At 56.6% G+C, this 19,935-nt stretch overlaps 1 protein-coding gene across 2 annotated transcripts in view; it reads right to left on the reverse strand.

The window, feature by feature from the left end:
• Positions 1–19,935, reverse strand: part of KCNJ12 (potassium inwardly rectifying channel subfamily J member 12) — a 43,863-nt gene that overhangs the window by 9,741 nt on the left and 14,187 nt on the right. The window contains exon 2 of one of the 2 annotated variants that reach the window (XM_081805566.1): positions 1,380–1,501. The exons of the other annotated variant lie outside the window; for it this stretch is intronic. The gene's annotated coding sequence lies outside the window, so the exon portion shown is untranslated. The remainder of the gene's footprint in view (positions 1–1,379; positions 1,502–19,935) is intronic. 2 annotated transcript variants of the gene reach the window in all.

The following is a 19,935-nucleotide window of genomic DNA, read 5'->3' on the forward strand; positions in this document are numbered from 1 at the left end:
CAGGGAACCAATGCCCCAGAGCAGCTTTCCCTGAGGGGCAGCCCCACCCCTGACAGGCCTGGTCTGTGCTGCCTCCCCAGACCCGAGCCTCCTCTGCCGGATGTCCCGCAGCACCATGTGGTCAGTATGGCTCCTCCTCTTCTCCCAAACCTCAGCCCTCCGCCCATTCCCCTCTCCCTCCTCCCCCTCCTCCTCCCCCTCTTTCTCCTTTCTTCCTTCTCTGTCCTCCCATCCCCCTCCTCCTGCCCCTCCTCCTCCTCACCCTCCCCTCCTGCCCCTCCTCATCCTCACCCTCCCCTCCTGTCCCTCCTCATAGAGCCATTTGGCAACCTGACCACTTCCCCAGGTGCCTGAGCCAGGAGCCTGGTCTTCTCTCTCTCTCCTTCAGCCTCCATATCCACTCCCTCACCAGGTCCTGTGTGGTTTGACTCCTGATTTCTCAAAGCTGTCCACCATTTCCTGACCTATGTCCTCCCTCCTGTCCAGGCCACTCCTGTCTGGACACACCAACAGGCCTCTACTGGGTTGTGCTGTGGTACTCCTCTGCCCCATGTGGTCTGACCCCCAAATCACAGCCAAAGTGCATCTTTATAATCCTCCCATCTGTCAGGGATCAGCTGAAGGCCACCACTCCCACAGAACCCTTTGGGATCCTCTGGCCCTGGGCTTTTCCTGTTATGGCCAGAAGCTGCCTTCTACCTTAAGTAAGAGTTGAGCTTGCCCAGGCCCCATCTCTGGCCAACCTCAGAGGTCCAGAGAGGCTGGTACAGGCCTGGCACAAAGGGAACACCCAAGAAATGTTCACTGACCAGACAAAAGGATGAGGGAATATGCAGCAGAGTAGGAGATGGATGAGGAACACGATGGATTGATGTATGAGGTGAGAGATGTATGCACAGGTGGGTGGTTGAGCGCACGATGAGTAAATGGGACTGATGGGTGGATGGGTGGCAGCCAGAAAGATGAATGGGTTAGGTGGATAGAAAATAATTCGATGAATTGGGTGGATGGATTAGTAGGTGGATGAAGAGATGGACAGATGGATGGATGGGTCGGTGGGCAGACAGATGGATGACTAGATGGATGGATGGTGGATGGAAGGACAGATGGGTATTTGGGTGCATGGATGAATGGCTGGGATGGTGGGTGAATGGTTGGGAAATGGGTGAATACGTGGAAGGAAAGATGGCTGGATGCATTGGGTAGGGGACTGGACAGATAGGCGGATGGCAGATGGTTGGGGGGATGTGTGGAGCTAGTGGGTGGACGATGGGTGACTGAGAGGCTGGAGAGGTGAGTGGATAGGTAAGTAGACAGATAAGTGTTTCGTTGCATGGATGACTAGATGGATAGATGTACATCAGTGACCTTCATCTTACCTCTTGAATGCTATCTTCTAAGTAACGGTGCTGAGCGGGCAAGTGGCTGTCTTCAAGGCTGTGTCAGCAGTGGTTGCCATTTCCCAGACCCCAGCTGGAGAGGAATCGGTCGCTAGAAGACCCTAAAGTTAACAGAGCAAAGCCAAGTTACTGTAGATGAGGCTGCTCTCCTCACAAGGGCTCCAAAGTCGGAAATTTCCACCTAAACCCACATTTCTGCTGCTTCCCTCGGGGTCCCGTGGGAGGTGGAAGAGGCCTCCAGCCCAAACCCCTGATGCCTACACGTGCGCAGCTTGTGAGTCTGTCTATAAAACCATTCAGAAGCAAAGAAGGGCAGAACAAGATGGGTCCCCAGAGAAAATAACAGCTGATAATTACAGAGTGCCTACCGATTGCAGACACTGCGGTAGGTGTTCTACGGACCTTCCTTACCTACCCCTCTGTGGTACCCCTCTGCCCCATGTGGTCTGACCCCCAAATCACAGCCAAAGTGAATCTTACCTACCACCATCCTTACATCAGCTCATGTAATCCTCACAACAACCCCCCAAGGTTGGAACTATTGCTGTTCTCATTCCAGAGAGGTAGGCAGTTTGGGAATGTTCCTAAGGTCACAGAGGAACTCAGGTCCCTAACCTAGGCTCCTAGCCACCACCTGCAGAGCCTTCCCAATGCCAACCATGGGGTTCAAGTGTGGATGGACAGAAGGACAGACAGATGGATGGATCATGGATAGATGGATGAATTATGGTTAGGTAGGTGGGTGTGTGGACGGCTGGATGGCTGGATTATGGATGGATGGGTGGGTAGATTATGGGTGGGTGAGTGGGTGGATTCCCAATGGGTGGGTGGGTGTGTGGGTGGATTATAGATGGACGGATGGATGGGTGGGTGTCTGGATGGGTGGGTGACAGGCAGATGGATGAGTGGGTGGGGAGATGAGCAAGTGAACGAATGGATGGGTGGATGGATGAAGCAGTTGGGTGAACGGGATAGATGAATAGACAGATGAGTAGACGGGTGGATAAATGTGTGTGTGGATGGGTGCACGTCGGTAACTTGTCAGACACTTGCCTTGGGCATACACGCATCCTATGTGGTCCCAGCAACCCATAAGCCTCACTTTTCCCATTGTCAAAGGGGCCCCTGCTTTTCTCCCCAGCGTGCTGTGGGGATCGGAGGACAGTGTGGCAGGAAGGTGCTCCGTGAGTTTCCAGAGGCAAGCCGACTTGAGAGGCCCTTCTCACCTTCCCCCACCTCTCGGCCACTGAGGCCACAGAGTCCCACCCCTTCACAGCTGAGCTGGCTGCCATCCATTGTCGCACTGGCTTCTCTGGCTGGGATCAAGGGAACTGTGGGTGAGTCACCGCCACATCATAAGCCTCCTGGGGCAGGTGACAGCGGTGGGTTTAGAGGCACACAGACCGGGGTTCAAATCCTCTGCCAGTCACAAGCTGTGAGACCTTGGGTGACTCACTTCCCCTTTCTGGGCCTCTGCTTACTCCATAAGGGAATGTCCTGCTGGTCCCTCTTCTCCTTCCAGGCTCTTACCTCAAGATTCCCAGTCCTCAGCCCCCTGCTTCCCCATCCTTCATCATTCCCTGAGCAGCAGCTATGGGTCTGCAGGGTTCCTCTCTTAGCCCTGACACTCTCGAAGTGATGGGGAAACTGAGGCTCAGGGAGGCTCCATTGTAGACCCACATCACACGGCTGGGAATCTCCATGGCAAGGACTAGTGCCCAAGTCCCTGATCTCTGCCCTTCCCCCTGAATGGCCCTACACTGTGCCTGGCCCTGAGGGCTCAGCTCCTGACTTCAGTTATTGCAACCTTCACAGCCTCACCTTGAGTGAACGATGCTTCTCCCTGCCGGACAGACACGGAAATTGGGGCTCACAGAGGCTAAGTCACTTGCCCTGGGTCACCTGGAGCTGGAACTCCAAAAAAGGAGATGTCGCAGGGCAACGGGAGCCAAAGGAGTTTAGGGAGAAGGATGCGAGACAGTCTGCCCCACCCTACTTCCTCTTGGTCACTTGCCTGCCCCAGGCTCTCTCAGCCTGGTTTCTGATGCCCCGGGTCCTAAAGGGGCTTTCTCCAGACCCACAAATCCAATCCCATGTGTTCTCACCTGTGAGGGGGGCACAAATTAGCTCCATTCTACAGGGAAACGGAGGCTCAGAGCAGAGAAGTGATTGGCCCAAGGTCACAAAGCCACTGAGTGAGTGGCAGTTTGGAGACAGGAACCCAGGTCTCTGGACACCCTGTCAGGTGCTCCCCCTTGCCACTCTGGGGTGGCCACAGCAGCCCATGATGGGAATTCAAACCTCTGAAGTTCTCCAAATGCTTTCCCGGGTCATGGGCACGGGCCCAGATAGGAGAGGTTGGGGGGCGGGGCGGAGCTTGCACATAACATGGGAGCAGCCCGAGCCCAGACAGGCCAGACTGGCCCTCAGACTCCCAGCCAGCGAGGGCAGGGCCCGGACGGACACTGAAGCTGCCCCCCTCCCCCGCCGGGGCCAGTGTGTTGGCCAAGGCTGGCGTTGGAACTGCCCGGGGACAGGGCAAGGCATTTCCCCTTCCTGAGGCCCAGCTTCCTTCTCCACAAAATGGGCTGATGACGCCTGCCCAGTGGCTGAGGGAGGTGCGCTCTGGGCACGGGGCCTGGAACAGCCACGCTCTGGGAGGAGGTAGCTGTCATGCTCACGGCCCACAGGCCTCCGCTGGGGTCGGGCCCCAGGGGGCCCGCGAGCCCCGATTCCCTAATCCAAGGCCCGGCTGACCCCCGCTCACGAAGGGCCCTTCCTGGGCCTTGGTCTCCTCATCTGCAAAAGAGGTAGACCCCACCGACCTCAGGACACTGTCAGGGGAGTAAAGGGAAGCCCTGTCCCCGGTGCAGAGCCAGGGTAAGGGCCGGCCCCTCCTGGGTTCTCTGGAGGGTTCTCTTTCCGGCTCTGAGAGCAGACGTGGGGATTCCCGACAGGATGGAAAGGTGGCATGTGTACCCCTGGCCCTCCCACGCAGTCCCGTCGGGCCCTCTCCAAGTGCACCCCAAGAGGCAAGGAAGCAGGAGAAGCAGGAGCCTGGCTGCCTCCTTCTTCTGTGCCTCGACGGCTCTGGCCGGCAGGCAGGGCCCAGCAGATGCTGGCTGCAGCCGCCGCCGGCAGCCCGCAGGCCCCTCACGGTCCACGGCCTGGTGACAGGGGCTGGGCACCCTGATCCCAGGGACAGGCTGGGCCAAATGGCCAGGGGAAGTGGACATCTGCCTTCTGAGCCCCAAGGTGAAGCCGGGGCAGGAGGTTCTGGCCCCCAGGATGGACGACAGCTCATGCCAGACACTGGGGAATGTTTCAGAGGGTATTTTTATCTTGAGAACATCCTTCTAGAGCAGGTGGGGACAGGAGGGACACAGGGTGTCCTTGGCCCCAGGCCTGTGGGAGTAGCCGAGGACAGAGGCCCCTGGGAGCTCTCCACTAGAGTGGCCATTATACACACTGCTCCGTCCCTAATCTCCCGGCCCAGGAGCACATGGGACCTAAAGGGTCTTAGGGGTTTCATGGGCTCCCAGCTCTGCCCCAGTGAGAGCTCTCACTCACTGTGTGACCTGGGGCAGGGGTCTGTCCCTCTCTGGGCCTCCCTCTTGCAGTCAACCTTTCCTGAAGGTCTGCTCGTGCCGCGCTCAGCTGGGCACCAGTGACTTGGATGGACCAGCAAATGTCTGCCCCCGTGGGGCACCCTGCCAAGCAAGGGAGACAGTGAGTAAACCAGCAATCACAACAAGGCTGGATCAGAGCCACAGTCAGAGCCCTCAGAGCCCAGGGGAGACGTCTAACACAGTCAGGGTTCAGGGGGGCTTCCTGGAGGGAGCAGCAGGAGAAAGCCCAGCCTGAGACGGACCGCAGTGCCGTGAGAGGCACCTAGAGTCCCACGGATCGGGATGCACATCGGACTCTGCTCCTCACACACTGGGCCTTGGGCACGGCTCTCCCCGCCTCTGAGCCTCCCTGTTCCTATCTACAACCCCAGGGCTGGCCTTTCCAAACCCAGCATTCCAGGATCCTAAGGGATTTGGGGCTGAGGAGGGTGTAGAGAGACAGGCGGGGACACACTTCATCACCCTACTAACAGAGAAGTGCCTGTGTGCATAGGCTCTGGGGCCAAGGCGTGACCCTGACAGATGAAGAAACTGAGGACCTGAGAGGCACCGGATATCATACTAACGAACTTAGACTTGATCCCAACGGCAATGAGGTGCCAGAAGGAAATCTGAAAGTATGAGCTCTGGGGCAAAATGGCCTGGGTTTAAATCCTATCTCTGTCCCTTCCTGTGTGACCTTGGCCAAGTCATATAACCTCTCTGAGCCCATTTTCTGACCTGTAAAATGGGATTAGTAATGGTATCCATCTCATGGGGTTTCATCAAGTTAATACGTGGAGATTGCCCAGCTGGAGATTTCCTGGTCCCCCACCGCCTCCCATCATCACATATCTGAGCCCCGACTCACTCTAGAGAGGGGGCAATAGGTCCCTAGAGGGCCTGGGCTGGACCTCACTCCAGGCAGGAAGGAATGAACAGATGGAAAGAATGGGAAGGAACCCCAGGGGGAGGTACACAGTGAGCAAAGGCACCGTGGCCTCTATTTTTCTTAAAGCTGTAATTTTTCAAGCTTCAACTTAATTGGAGTCTCAGACATTTCCTAAGCACCCAGCATGTTCACAGGAGAGCAAAGACCTGAGATAAAGTGACAAGAACAGCCTGGGACAAGGAAGACCATGAAAGACAAGGCAGGAAAATTTACCAAAATCCATCATAAGCCAAAACAGTAAATGAAAACATTTCTTATAAAAAAGATTGGTGTGCTTAATATATAAAGAGTGCTTATAAATCAACAACAGAAAAGGACATGACAGGAATGAACATAGTGCTAGAGGTGGGTTCTCCACTGAAGATCATGTGACCCCCAGCAAGTGATGACTCAGGAACGTCCATGCCTCAGAGCCTCAGCATGAGATGGCCCCTCACAGCGGAATGCTTTCAGCTGCCTTCCAGAACTCAAAGCATCCTTCAATTACGAAGGATACCTCCTCTATAAAGCCTTCCAAGATTTCTCTGGGTCCCCTGTTGCTCCTTGCCGAGTCCTCACATGTCTTGGGCCCTGGAACAGAGTGCCTGGCTTTGGCTGCGTACCATTAAAGAATGTTCCAGGTGTCATACACAAGCATTTTTGACAGAGGAGTAAATAAGGCACAGAGAGGAGCATGGCCATGTCCAGGGTTACTCATCTATGAGCTGAGTCTAGGAGCCCGGTGTCCTTCCTCTGGTCTCTCTGTGCTCCAGGCACCTCCTCCCTCCAGAGCCCTCCAGACCTGTCTTGCATTTCTTCGTAACAGGCTGGGCCCCATGTGGGGCCTGTCTAGGATAAGGCTGGGCAGGATCAGAGCCTGAGCCCCTGTCCCCAGTCCCCCCGTGACCAGCGCTCTGCTGGGGGGACAGAGGGACAGCTGGTTCTCTTCCCTTTCTTTGCCTCCTCATTTGGTAAATCTGGCTTTATTTGGGGAACAAAAAATGCACTGGGAGGGCCTGACAGACCTCTGAGGGGCCTGCGGTTCCTCCTGGCATGGACGGGAGGCTGAGCTCAAAGATCAGGAGTCCAGGAAAATAGAGGGGGCTTTCTAGAAGAACCGTGCCTTCACCCTAGCTCAGGTCTGGGAGCACTGCCAAGGCCCTGGGCCTTCATCTGCTTACCAGAATCACACTTAACATTTACTCACTCACTCAGCAGGTATGTACTGAGCCTGCACTGTGTGCAGACAGGGTGCTTGGGGCCAACATTCACGTGGAGTAAGACAGACAAAAAAACATGTTGTGGGGGGACAGCAAGTAAATCGAGGCAAGGTGGGCACTATTCTAGAGGTCTTTCAGAAAATGGTGACATTTAACTTGAGAGCAGCACAAGGAGAGAATGTGGGAACAGTGTTCCTGAAGTGGGAACAGCAAGAATGAAGACCCTGAGGCTGGAATTTTGCTCCACGCGTTCAAGGAACTGGAGGGAGGGAAAGAGGGTGGGAGTTGAGTGTGCCAGGGAGAAGAAAGGAAGTGAGAGGGGACAGAAACAGCTCAGAAGGAGAGAGGACTCGGCCGGGGACACACAGGCAGCTGGATAGATGGGAGCACTTGGGCTTCTTCCTCATCTGCCAGTGGCAGTAATAACCCATGCCCCAGAAGTGGTGCTCAGAGCAAATGCTTCCCACCTCCTTGCCTTGCCACACGCCAGACCCCCTGCCCAATGCCCTTTCTTCCTCATTCTCCCTCAAACTCCTATGCATCCTTCAACACCCACTTCCAAGCCCCCACCCCAGTGCTTCCCTCTGTCCTTGATCAGACCATCCTGAGTGGCAACTACCTATCCCTCCCCGTCTCCCCGCCAGGCCAGGGGCCCCGTGAGGCCAAGGCCTGGGTCTGACTGCCCCGAGCATGGGGCCGGGTTCTGGAAGAGACTAAGGAGGGCAATGAGGACTGAGCCTGAGAAGGCATCCCCCGAATCTGCCCCTGTGACCCAGGAGTACCCTTGAGGCCCGCACCACAAGACCGCTTCAGTCTCAACTCATCATGCGACCTTGCCCTCTCTGGGCCTCAGTTTCCCCATCGGCCCAATGAGAGGTTCTTCTGAGTCTTATTCACTTTGTCTCAGGGAGAAGGCTGTGGCCTGAACGGGGGTCTCGCACCTCCTTCCCCTGCTAACTGCTCACAGCCGTGCGGTCCCGCAGAGAGCAGGGACCGGGCTCTCATCATCAGAGCCCGCTCTGAGCTCTGGGCAAGCCCACAGAGCCGGAAATGTCCGCTTTCTGCCGTGGCAGCAGGGGGGCTCCGGGCCAAGCCTCGGGGTGTTGGGGGGTCCCCCCAGCTGGGAAACATCCCCATGCCTGCCTCCCCTTAGCACGTTCCAGCAGGTCCTACCCTGGGGCCCAAAAATGAAATCCAGGGCTCTCTGAACTCGATGGGAAAAACACATGAACGTTCCCTTTTCTCTCTGCAAAATGTACCGCTCCCTCGGCCACAGGTGGAGGCAGTGAAGGCCAGCAGTGGGGTGCTAGGCGCGGTCGGTCCTGGGGCCCCCAGAGCTCTCTCTGCGGAAGGCGTCATGAAGCCAGAGCGTGCTGATGACCGTGCTGCACATTCTAACAGCACGTGTCCGTGAACGGTCCCGTGTCTGCTTTCCTTTGCGGTCCTCTGTGGGCTCTGTCATGCATTCAAAAATATCATCCCGAGCTCTCGAGGACATCAAAGGCATCCCCAGCCAGCCGGCGCGGGCCTGGGGCATCCCGTGTGACATGCTGGGGTGGCCTGGGCCATGTCGTTCGCTCAGTCATCCGTCCATTCCACAGCCAGGTCTGCAGGGAGCACCGACTCCAGAGAGGCCCCGTACAAGGTGTGGTGTGAACGGGGTGAAAAGCCCCTGCCCCCCGGGTCCGTTCATCACGGGCAGGACGAGAGACAGACATTTCAGAAGAAAAGGAACAAATGAAGACCGTTCAGGCCGCACCAAGGGCTGTCCAGCCACGCGGGGAGGTGCGGTCTGGCCGCCGGGGAGAAAGCCAGGCCTCCACGGGGAACAGCAAATGCACAGGCCGGAGGCGAGAAGGAGCTACTGGCCGATGGAGGGGGGTCAGCTAGAGGGAAGGGGGCAAGATGAGGCCTGAGGGGACCTGGGCGGGGCCTCGGCCTGTGACCCACCTATGATGTCCCATGTCAAGCCCAGAGTCACCTGGGAGTCCTTCCGGGGTCCAGGCCAGGAACAGGGAAGAGTACTGACCGCACCGTCTTCCATGCATTCCCTTGTCTAGTCCTGGGTGAGGTGCAGGCTCTTCTTGGCCCAATGTCACAATGAGACTGAAGCTCAGGGTGGGAAGGGACCCATAGCTAGAGGGCAACCGACGTTCTGCCCCCACAGCTGCCTGACCCCGACTTCACCATCACACACGCTTTTCCAGCCCCGACAAATGGGAACGGCACCCCCACAGGGCATCAGGCATGCGCAGCACTGACATATGCTACTTTGGTTCACGGTGTCATTCCTCTTGACAGAGGCCAGAGACGGGCTCAGAGACGGTGAGCACCCTGCCCAGGGTCACACAGCTGCTCCACAGCAGAGGGCATGGGAGTCCAGGACTTCCAGGGCGATGGGAACATAGGCCCTGTCCCTGACCACCCAAGCCTGGCGCTAATGTCTCCAGGAGAAACCACAATCTCTCCAGGTGTCTCAGGACGGCCTCTTACAGGGAGGCTTCCCTGGCTGTGCGCCGCTGTCTACCTGCCCTCACAGCTAACTGGTGCTGTGGGGAAGCAGGGGACTGGTGTCGGAACCCTGTCTGGCTCCTGTTGTGTGACCTTGAGCCATTGGCCCCCTCCGAGCCTGCGTCCAAGAGGATAAGGTAGGTTTGGGGACATTTGTCCTGGAACAGGGGGCGTGAGCAGCAGGTCTCTGTCCCAAGAGCAGGTGGGACAGCCACTGAGAACCCCAGGAAAATCTTTCTCATGCCCGAAGCTTTTATGTAGCACCTACTGCGTGTGTCTCTCAACAAGCCTAGGGACCACTGCCCGCATGTCATGTCCCCAGAAGAAGAACCAGGGTCCGAGAGAGACCCCTGCACGCCAAAGTCACAGGCCCTTCAGTGCCGGAGGACTGTCTCCTCCTCAGGCGAGGTATTCTGGAGAGGTCGTTTGGGTCCAGGGGCTGGGGTGCTTGGGCAGCAGCTAGGAGGAGGAAGGAGGCTGCTTCCTACTCCCATTCTCACACCAGCATCTGCCAGCCAGAGGGAGATACTGGGGGGCTAGAGATTCTCCCCACACTGATCACGGCCCTGCCTACTCCAGCTTGCCCTGCCTCTGCCAGGAAGACACACAATTATAGGTTTAATCCTTGCCTCAATTTCCACATCGGTTAAACAGGCCTAATTTTACTGCCTGCCTGGTACAGCTGTTGGGGAATTAACAGAGTTAATCTCTGCAAAGTGCCCAGATCGGGGTCCAGCACACAGTAGGTGCTCACGTGTGGGCACAGCCTTGCAGGGACGTAAGGTCTGGGGTGTGGGTACATGTTTTTCTAGAAGTGTCAGTGATGTGTAGGCACCTGACCCTATAGAAACAGACCTTCAGGGAAGGATTTGGGAGCGGGAAGTTTATTTGGGAGGTGGTTCTAGGAGTAGGGGAAAAACAGGAGAAGGATGGCAGCAAGTCACAGGGGTGCTGCTGAATGAGCCCCTGCCAAGAGCGCCTAGGTTCCAGCCCTCTGGTGCCTAGCACTCGAGCCTTGATTATCCCCCCAAGGGGCAAGGAAGCCCCCGGAGTGGTCCGTGGTGCTGTGGGAGGCTGGGGTTGCAATGGCCTGAGGCTGTCCACCCCGCCAAGGGGTACAGGGCCTGGGAGGCGGGGGTTAGGAGGTGTTCATCCCCAGGTTGCACCTGCACGCAGCTCCGGGGACCAGAGGAGGCGCTCATGCCGAGAGTTAGGGTGTGGGTAGAAGTGGGAGGTGTGGAGTGGACGGCCCCGCCCGCTTGCGTCTCCCACGGGACAGTGCACATACGTGCATCGTGTGCACGCTCTGTGTGCCCCTGCTCCTTTGCAGGAACACAGGGGTGCCCGTGCGGGCTACTGCGTGGGCGGTGCGCGCACAGACATGGGCCCGAGCTTCCCAAGGACGGCTCTGTGCCTATGTTTGGGCCGCGGTTGGACACCGTGGCGGAGGTCTCTGCGTATCGGCTCTTGCACGCGTGTGTGTATATGTTTAAGCTTTACGAGGCGTGGCACACACATGCGTGTGTGCTCAGGGTAGGTGCACGTGCATGCACTATAGTCCCTCACCCTCGCCCAACGCTGGTTGGCAGTGGCCACGGGATGGCAGAGATGGTCTGGTCACCTTGGCAACGGGGCATGAGCGAGCTAAGCTGGGACAGCCTTGGTTCAAAGGAAAAAAAAAAAAAAAAAAACCAAATCACTGAAACCAAAGAGGCTGGGAAAAGAAAAGGAGCTGGAGGGCTGGGAGGGGGCAAGGCTCAGCCCCGTACCCCCCGGTTCTGCTCACAGCTACCCCACCCCCACTGGGTCGGAGGCCCAGTCCCTGAGCTAGCTGAGCGCTGCCCGGAGCTGAGACGCTGGTCCAAGGTCCCACATCTGGCCCAGCTTGCTGGGATTCCCCTTCAGAATCCTGGGAGCCCCCCTCAGAGGACAGCAAGCAGGGATGAGGTGGGCGCCCTGGGCCCTGACCGCCAGATACCGGGAGAGCCCACTCCCAGATTCACTGCGCCCCAGCAGAGGGCGCCCCAGACACCAGGCACTTTGCAAACCCGGGGACACTGGGCCTTGCCCACACCGAAGTCACCCTCTCTGGACAATTAGCGTACTAATTGCACGCGCTGCCCCACAGTCAGGCCATTAGCCCAGATCCTGCGATGATTTATTCACGAGCTCCTACCTCTTCTCATCCCCATGGCCAGCTCCTCAGCCTCACGGCCTATGCCGGGAGGGACAACCCACAGACGCTTCCCTAGCCTCGCTCAAAAACACTGCCTGCTATAAATATTTCATCAGACCGAGTGCACGGGGCTGAAACCGCTGGTGATCTGCTCCCCGCAGGCCGCCGGGAGCTGGACCCCCCACAGGGGTGGCCTCTGGGAAGTGACCTCCGGCCCTCAGGCTGGAGACGTCCGACGTTTCCTTCACTCTTCCAGGGTGGCCCAGGCCCGAGAGCCTGTAGCAGGACCACCACTCACATTTACTGGGGCTTTCCCCTGACCGCTTCACTGTGTCTTGACAAGGCCCTACAGGACAGAGTCTGCTATTATCCTCATTTGACAGAGGAGGAAACTGAGCGGTGAAGGTGCTTACCTAAGGCCACACTGTCTGTCAGAGGCAGAGTGGGATCTAACGGTGGCGGGCAGCCCCAGAGCCCCCAGCATCTGGCCTCCCTGAGTCCCCGCGTGGCCCGGTGACGTAGGTACTCTCTTGATCCCTGTTATACAGATAAGGACACCAGGGCTCAGAGAAGTGAAGTGACTTGCTCAGGGTCACATAGCCAGGAATGGAAGCCCGGCAGGTGACCTTGACTGATAATGTGCTCGAATCCATGCCCTGGGTGACCCCACTGATGGGAAGGGCACTCAAATCACAGCCCTTCTTGTCATCGCCCTCACAGAGATGGGACCCCTCACACAGCCGGACAGGCCGGGGCTCATCAACATTGGGCTGGGGAATTCTGAAAACCCCCTGCCCACTCCCAGGGCATCCCTTAACCCCTGGCTTTCCCTGAGACACCTAGTAGCAGAACCGGCTAGAACCCCAAATCCCACCAAACAGATTGGCCCCCTCCTTGGGCCTCAGTGTCCTCATCTCTAAGATGGGCCCTGACAGTGCCTCCAAGGGCATGTGAGGACTTGGTAGACAGCATGGGGCCTGCATGCCGTGATCACACAGGAGGGGCCACTGTGCATTCACCTTATCTGCAAAGCCCGAGGGAGTGCCTCTGCTTGAATCCAGCCTGCACGAGCTCTGCAGTGGGCCAGCTTTGGGTTCAAGTTCCGGCTCTGTGACTCCCTGGCTGTATATCTCGGGCACCTGCCCCTCTCTGAGCCTCGGTTTCCCTGCCTGTCAGATGAGGATGTCACTCCTGCCCCATAGGACTGGGGGAACAAAGTAGGCCCGAGTGTGACAGGACTCATCTCTGACCTCAGCAAGCACTTGAGAGCCAACCAGCCCCTCACTCCCATTTCAACTCCAAGGTCAGGGCAGCGGCACCTCTGAGCACCCCCCGGCCGGTATCTGCCTGCTGGGGACCCCGAGAGGGCACCACGCCAGGCCTGCCAGAGACCTTAGGACAGCAAGACTGTGGCCCAACTGGGGAGCGGAAGGAGTCCCAGGCTGGCCGCAGAGGTTCAGGGCCCAGAGAGGGCAGGCTGTGCATGGGCCGCACACAGGACAGCGGGGGCCACACACGGGACCAGCCCGGGAGCGTCCCGCCCAGTCACCCTGCCTGAACCGGAGCCAGAACCCCCTTCCCCTCTCCCTGGACCCGCCCGCAGCACCTGCCTCAGCACCAGCCTCATGCACACTGTAGCTCTTGGGCAGGTTACTTCAGGACTCCGGACCTCAGTTTCCCCATCTATAACACAGGTGTAATAAAAGGTGATGGCCGTGATGATGAATGAGTTCACGAAAACTTAGAACCGCGCCTGGCATACTCAAATATTATTCGCACTATCACTGTGACTCGCAGGAACAGCATTTCTGTGCCAGGCACTGCGGGTACAGAGGGAAGAGACCCACGGGTCCCTGCACTGACCACACTATGTGTTCGTGGTCTCTGTCCAGGCCAGCCGGCTCCAGGGGGCCTCGAGCACTTTCAGGAACCCCTTTTCTATGGCCCCAGCAGGGCCAGGAGAGAGTTTCTGGAAAGAAAATGACTTGGCATTTCCTGACAGTTTATCTCTGGCCACACTGAACTCCCGGCAGGTCCCAGCTCCATAGGCCTTTGCCCCGGCTGTCCCCCTAACCCCCAGGGTGCCCACCTCCTGGCCAACCTCCGGCTTGTCCTTCAGGCTCCCAGGCTGGGTTTGGGGCCTCCCCTAACCCTCTGCAGCCCAGGGGTTTCTCTCTGAGACAGCCCTGACCACACCAGGCACCCCCAATGCCCCCAGCCTCAAGCTGACCTTCTAGTCCCTGATCCATCTGCGGAACCACCCAGCACGGGGCCAGGCACAGAGCAAGGGCTCCGTGTCTGCGTTCAGAACAACAACGATCTACAATGCAAGCTTATGTGTACTGAGCACGTCCTATACACCACACCTTGTCCCCAGGGACGACATTCTTTCATTTAAGCCACACAAGATCCTTATGAGGTAGGAACTATTATGTTACAGAGGAGAAACTGAGGCCTGGGGACATTGGCCTGAGAACCCTGGAGACTTAATGTGGGCCACAGCCCAGATCCAGACTCCCCTCTCTGCTCCAGCCCATGGGGTGGCAAGAGAGGTCAGCCCTAGTGACCAGCAGTGCTCCCTAGCGGCGCCCCTGAGCTGGGAGAAGCATCCTCCTGCCGAGGAAGGGCTCTCGGTACTCAGTGCGGGGGCAGGACGGAGGAGGAGTAGGGGCACAGGGGCTGGCTTCAGACTTGTGAGACTGAACTGTACATTCCAGGCTTCGGTGGCCTCATCTGTAAAGTGGGGACACGGAGATAAGTCTGGCACATGACGCAGAGTGGGCGCTCGGCGATCGGCTGTTGAAGGAAACGGTGGACGGGCCCTCACGGCCCAGGACGTGCTGGCCCCTGCCGGTGAGGGCAGCCCAGACGGGAGTCCCAGGCCCCCAGAAGGGCATGAAAGGCCCCCAACACCGGATCGACGGCCTGCAGACAGTGCTGGTCCTGTGAGCTGGGAAAACACCCGAGCCCTTGCACGCAGGCAAGGAGCTCCACAGGCTCTGCGTGCACAGGGAAGGGCATCGGGCGGGGGCAAGCAGGCCCAGCCCCAGGAACTGCCGGCACCATAAGGACAGACTGCTCGGGACCCTGCAGCTGGGCTTCTGAGGGCTGCTCCGTCAGCCCCACCCCGAGACTGGGGCTCAGAGGAGCACCTGGGGGCCCCGAAATTCCCTTCACCCTCTCCCTGAGCCTCACGTCCTCATCTGTAAATGGGGATGACAAGAGGAAGGCATTTTCCAGGATTATCGTGTGAAAGCGTGTCAACACCCATAAAGCTCTGAAGCAGCGGAAGCTTCCAGTAAACGTCCTTTCCAGAGACCCAGGAGCCTGCACTTTCCCTCCAGCTGGGGGGGAGCGTGGGCAACAGGTGAGCCAGAGAACCTGGGAGTCGGGGCGACGCAGGTGCCACGGTATGGGGAGCAGTGGCAAAGGGATGGCACGGGACAAAGTAAAAGACACGTGACTCAAAAACCCAGCCCTGGCCTGGAAGCGGCCTCAGCTCCTCCCCAGAGTGGGGCGCTGGGCCAGAGAGGCAGAAGTTCCTGAGGGTCAGAGCATGGGGAAGTGGGGCGCCCAGCCCAGGTACGCTACCCACACCCGCCCATGCCATCAGGTCACACCCTCCTCACTGGTCACAGCACACACCTCCCCCACCTGCTTACAGAACTCGGCCATCTGCCCCCATCTCCATTGCCCACACCCACCTTCAGGCTTTCCCCCCGTCCCTACAGTCCGCATCTGTCTGTCCTGCCCCCAAACCGGCCCCATCACCGTGGGCCACAACCATCTATACCGTCTGCCATTCGGACAGCCTGACCCTGGCTCCACGGTTGGTCCCAGGCCCCACAGTCTGAACCCTCTGGTCTGGGCTCCACTTGCTGAGGACGCTGGGTTGTGAGGAGGGAAAGCAGAGAGGAGGGTCGGGGTCCATGAAACTCCCCGCTCCCAACAGTACCAGCATCCGCAGGCCAAGGGGAGCCAGGTGGCTGGGACGCCCTCCAAATCCAGCCTCCAGGCACAGCCCTGGTGGGGGGCTCCTGCCGGGTCCTCAGTGCTGACAGGCTGATTAGGGGGTGGGCGATCAGCTGGGCCTGTGCCTCCTGTCTCAGCAGCTGCAGCCCAGGGGGGAGGCCGACGGAGGGGGCTCCTATCGGGAGGTGGCTCTGTCTCCTGCTGCCTTTCCATGCCCAGTGTAGCAGGCCGAGCCACCCTTCCCTCGGGAGGCCTGCCTGCCGGACGGGGCACAGCTGAGCACACACATGTCCATGACCCCCGAGTAGACACAGGCTGAGTCCCTACTGGGTGCCAGGCCTGTGGGAACTCCGGGACACAGGACCCTGCTAGGACCTCTGGTGGGTAGCTTTTTATTCCCATGTTACACACAGGGAAACTGAGGCTCAGGAAAGCTCTCTGGCGTGCCTAGACTGCTTCCTGCAGAAGTTGCCGCGGCTCAGGAAGAGGGGACGAGAAAGTGCTTCGGAGCTCCCCGGTGCCGGCCACACGCCTGGCTCTCTCCGCCGACTGCCCAGGTTCACCGTAAGGACAGCCCTAGGAGGCAGAGACCGGGATGCACCTGCCGCTCAGATGAGGCGCCCAGAGCACACCGCCGGAGCCAGGAAGCAGTCCTGCCAGGAGGCGGAGCCGCAGCTGGCCCTCCCCACCTGTGGGCCACCACCTGCCCTGCTGCGAGGTGTGGGGGGGCACCCGCAGCCTGGGGAGGGGTCGGGGAGGGGGCAGAGGGTCAGCAGAAGGTAGGCGCTCGGAGAGTCGGAGGTGCCCCCAGACACGCAGGGGAGATGCCGCTGAGCAGGGAGGTGGCCGATCCTGGAAGTGGAAGGCAGACCTGGACTAGCGACGAGCCTGGGAGCTGGCTGAGGGGATGGCTGAGGCTCATGGGTGGAAGGAGAGGGCACCCTGGCAAGCGGACTTCAGGGCACTGGGGTGGGTGTGGAGCCACACAGGCCTTCCCGGGGGATGCGAGGGTTCTGGACCCACACGGTGCTGACGGTGAGCAGGACGAACACTGGAGGCGACCGGGTCACTGGGGGACACAGGTGACCCGGACCTGAACAGTGTTCACTGCCATCATAGCTATAAAGATCAGGGACGAAGGCCAAGAGGCGAAATTGGGGAAAGCAACTGGGGACATACCCTGTGAGGAATTCTGTGGTTAGAGAGAGCAGAGAAATTTGCAGAAGCCGAGGGGGCAGGGAGGCAAGAGAGGGTGTTTTAAATATGGGAGGATAATATAACCTCAGAAACTTAAACACAGGGTTGCCATCTGACCCAGCCATTCCACTCCTAGGTATTCACCCAAGGGGCCTGAAAACCAGTGTTCGTATAAAACACGACTGTTCTCAGCAGCACGACTCACAATAGCCAAAGGTAGAAACAGCCCAAATGCTCATCAGCTGCTAAAAGACACAAAATATGTGGTTCATTCATCAATGGAATATCATTCAGCCATAAAATGAATCAAGTACCGACCCCCACGACCATGTGGATGAACCTCAGAAACAGTTTGCTAAGTGAAAGAAGCCAGACACGAAGGCGTGTATGATTCGGTGTATATGAACGTCCCGAGTCAGTAAATACATAGAGACAGAAAGTAGATTGGTGGTTGCCAGGGGCTGGGGGGCTGGGGAGCCGGGGTTGGAGATTGGGGAATGACTACTCAATGGGCACGGGGCTTCCTCTTGCGATGAACATGTTTTGGAACAAGATGAGGGACTAATTGCCCAACACTGAGAATGTACCAGATGCCAGGGAATGGTTTGCTTTAAATGGTTCATTTTCTGTCATGTGAATTTTGCCTCAAAAAAAAAAAAAAATGTTTTCTGAGGAGTCACGTGAAAGAGATTTGAACCCAACCAAAGCCTGACAGATGCACGCCTAACTCCTTGCACCCACTCAGCAGGGCCATGGCCACAGCCATGGCCATGGCCCAGGGAGCGAGAAAGAAACACTTGCTGTCCTCAGAAAGAAACAATACCAGAACTCTGCATGGCCTCCAGGCCATCCACAAGGCCCCCTCCTTACTCACGCTCCTCTAGCCCCGACATCTGTTCTCCATGCGGGTTCTTGAACCCCGTAAGCACCAGCCACCTTTGGCCTCTCTCTGATCTCCTCCTGGCTCCTCCCTGACTCCAGGAAGCTCTCTGATCACATGTCCCCTTTCCTCTCGTATGTTCCATGGTCCATGCTCAGTTGCCCATTGACATGTGAGGGCAAGGATCCGGCGTCCGCGACTATCTTCCAAGACTATTTTTTAGAGAAGTTTTAGGTTTACGACAAAATTGAGGGGAAGGTACAGAGATTTCCCATCTACCCCCTGTACCCACACATGCACGGCCTCCCCATTATCAACATCACTCTCCAGAATGGGACATTTGTTACATACACATCATAATCATCCAAAGTGCACAGTTTACCTTCAGGTTAATTCCTGCTGTTGTACTTCCTATGGGTTTGGACAGAGGTATAATGACTTGTATCCATCAGCATGGTATCATACAGAATAGTTGCACTGGCCTAAAAATCCTCTGTGCTGTGCCTATTCATATCCTCTTCTCTACCCCGGAGAAGGCAACCACTTGCCTTTTCCAGAATGTCATATAGTTGGAATCAGACAGCACGTAGCCTTCTTCAGACTGGCTTCTTCCACTCAGTCATCTGCACTTAAAGTTCCTCCAAGTCTTTTCATGGCTTGAGAGCTCATTTCTTTTTATTCCTGAATAATATTCTATTGTCCGGATGGACCAGAGTTTATCTATCCATTCACCTATTGAAGAACATCTTGGTTGCTTCCAAGTTCGGGCAATCATGAATAAAGCTGCTATAAACATCTGCATGCAGGGTTTTTTGTGAATGTAAGTCTTCAGCTTTGGTGGGTAAATACCAAGAAGTATGGCATGATGATAGCGTGTTCAGTTTTTAAGAAAGCAGCCAACTGTCTTCCGAAGAGGCTGTGCCATTTTGTATTCCCACCAGAGATTAACATCCCTGTTTCTCCTCATCCTCGTCTGCATCTGGTGTGGTCAGAGTCCTGGATTTGGGCCAGTCTCATAGGTGTGTGGTGGCATCTCGTTGCTTCAGTCTGCATTTCCCTGATGACATATGACGTCCAGAGTCTTTACATATGTCTACTTACCATCCGTAGGCCTTCTTTGCTGAAGTGTCCCTTCAGGTCTTTGGCCCATTTTCTCGTTAGTTTGTTTGTTTCCTGTTGTCGAGTTCTAAGACTTTTTGTATTTTTTGGATAAGAGCCCCTTACCAAATGTGTCTTTTGCAAAGATTTTTTTCCCAGTCCATGGCTTGTCTTTTAATTCTCTTGACGGTCTTTCCCAGAGCATAAGTTTTTACTTTTAATGAAGTCCAGCTTGTCGATCATTTCTCTCATGGATCGTGTACCTAAAAAGGCATCACCAGACCCAAGGCCATCTAGGTTTTCTCCTACGTTATTGGCCAAGAGTTTGATAGTTTTGCATTTTGCATTTAGATCTATGATCCAAATTGAGTTAATTTTTGTGAAGGGTGTAAGGTCTGTGTCTAGATTCATATATTTTTTTGCTTATGGATCCAGTTATTTCACCAACATTTATTACAAAGACTACCTTTGCTCCATGTATTGTCTTTGCTACTTTGTCAAAGATAGATTGACAATACTGACAGGGGGTCTATTTCTGGGCTCCCTAATCTGTTCCATTGATCCACTTGTCTGTTCTTGAGTCAATGCCATACTCTTTTTTTAAATTTTAATATGTTATGTTAGTCACCATACAGTACATCATTAGTTTTTGATGTAGTGTTCCAGGATTCATTGTTTGCATATAACACCCAGTGCTCCATTCAATACGTGCCCTCCTTAATACCCATCACCAGGCTAACACATCCCCCTACCCGCCCCCAGAACCCTCAGTTTGTTTCTCAGAGTCCATAGTCTCTCATGGTTTGTCTCCCCCTCTGATTTCCCCCCCTTCATTTTTCCCTTCCTACTATCTCCTTTTTTTTTTTTTTTTTTAACATATAATGTATTATTTGTTTCAGAGGTACAGGTCTGTGATTCATCAGTCTTACACAATTCACAGCG

Source organism: Leptonychotes weddellii, chromosome 15 (genome assembly GCF_054177405.1).
Source record: "Leptonychotes weddellii isolate Sample4059 chromosome 15, ASM5417740v2, whole genome shotgun sequence".
Taxonomy (NCBI): Eukaryota; Metazoa; Chordata; class Mammalia; order Carnivora; family Phocidae; genus Leptonychotes; species Leptonychotes weddellii.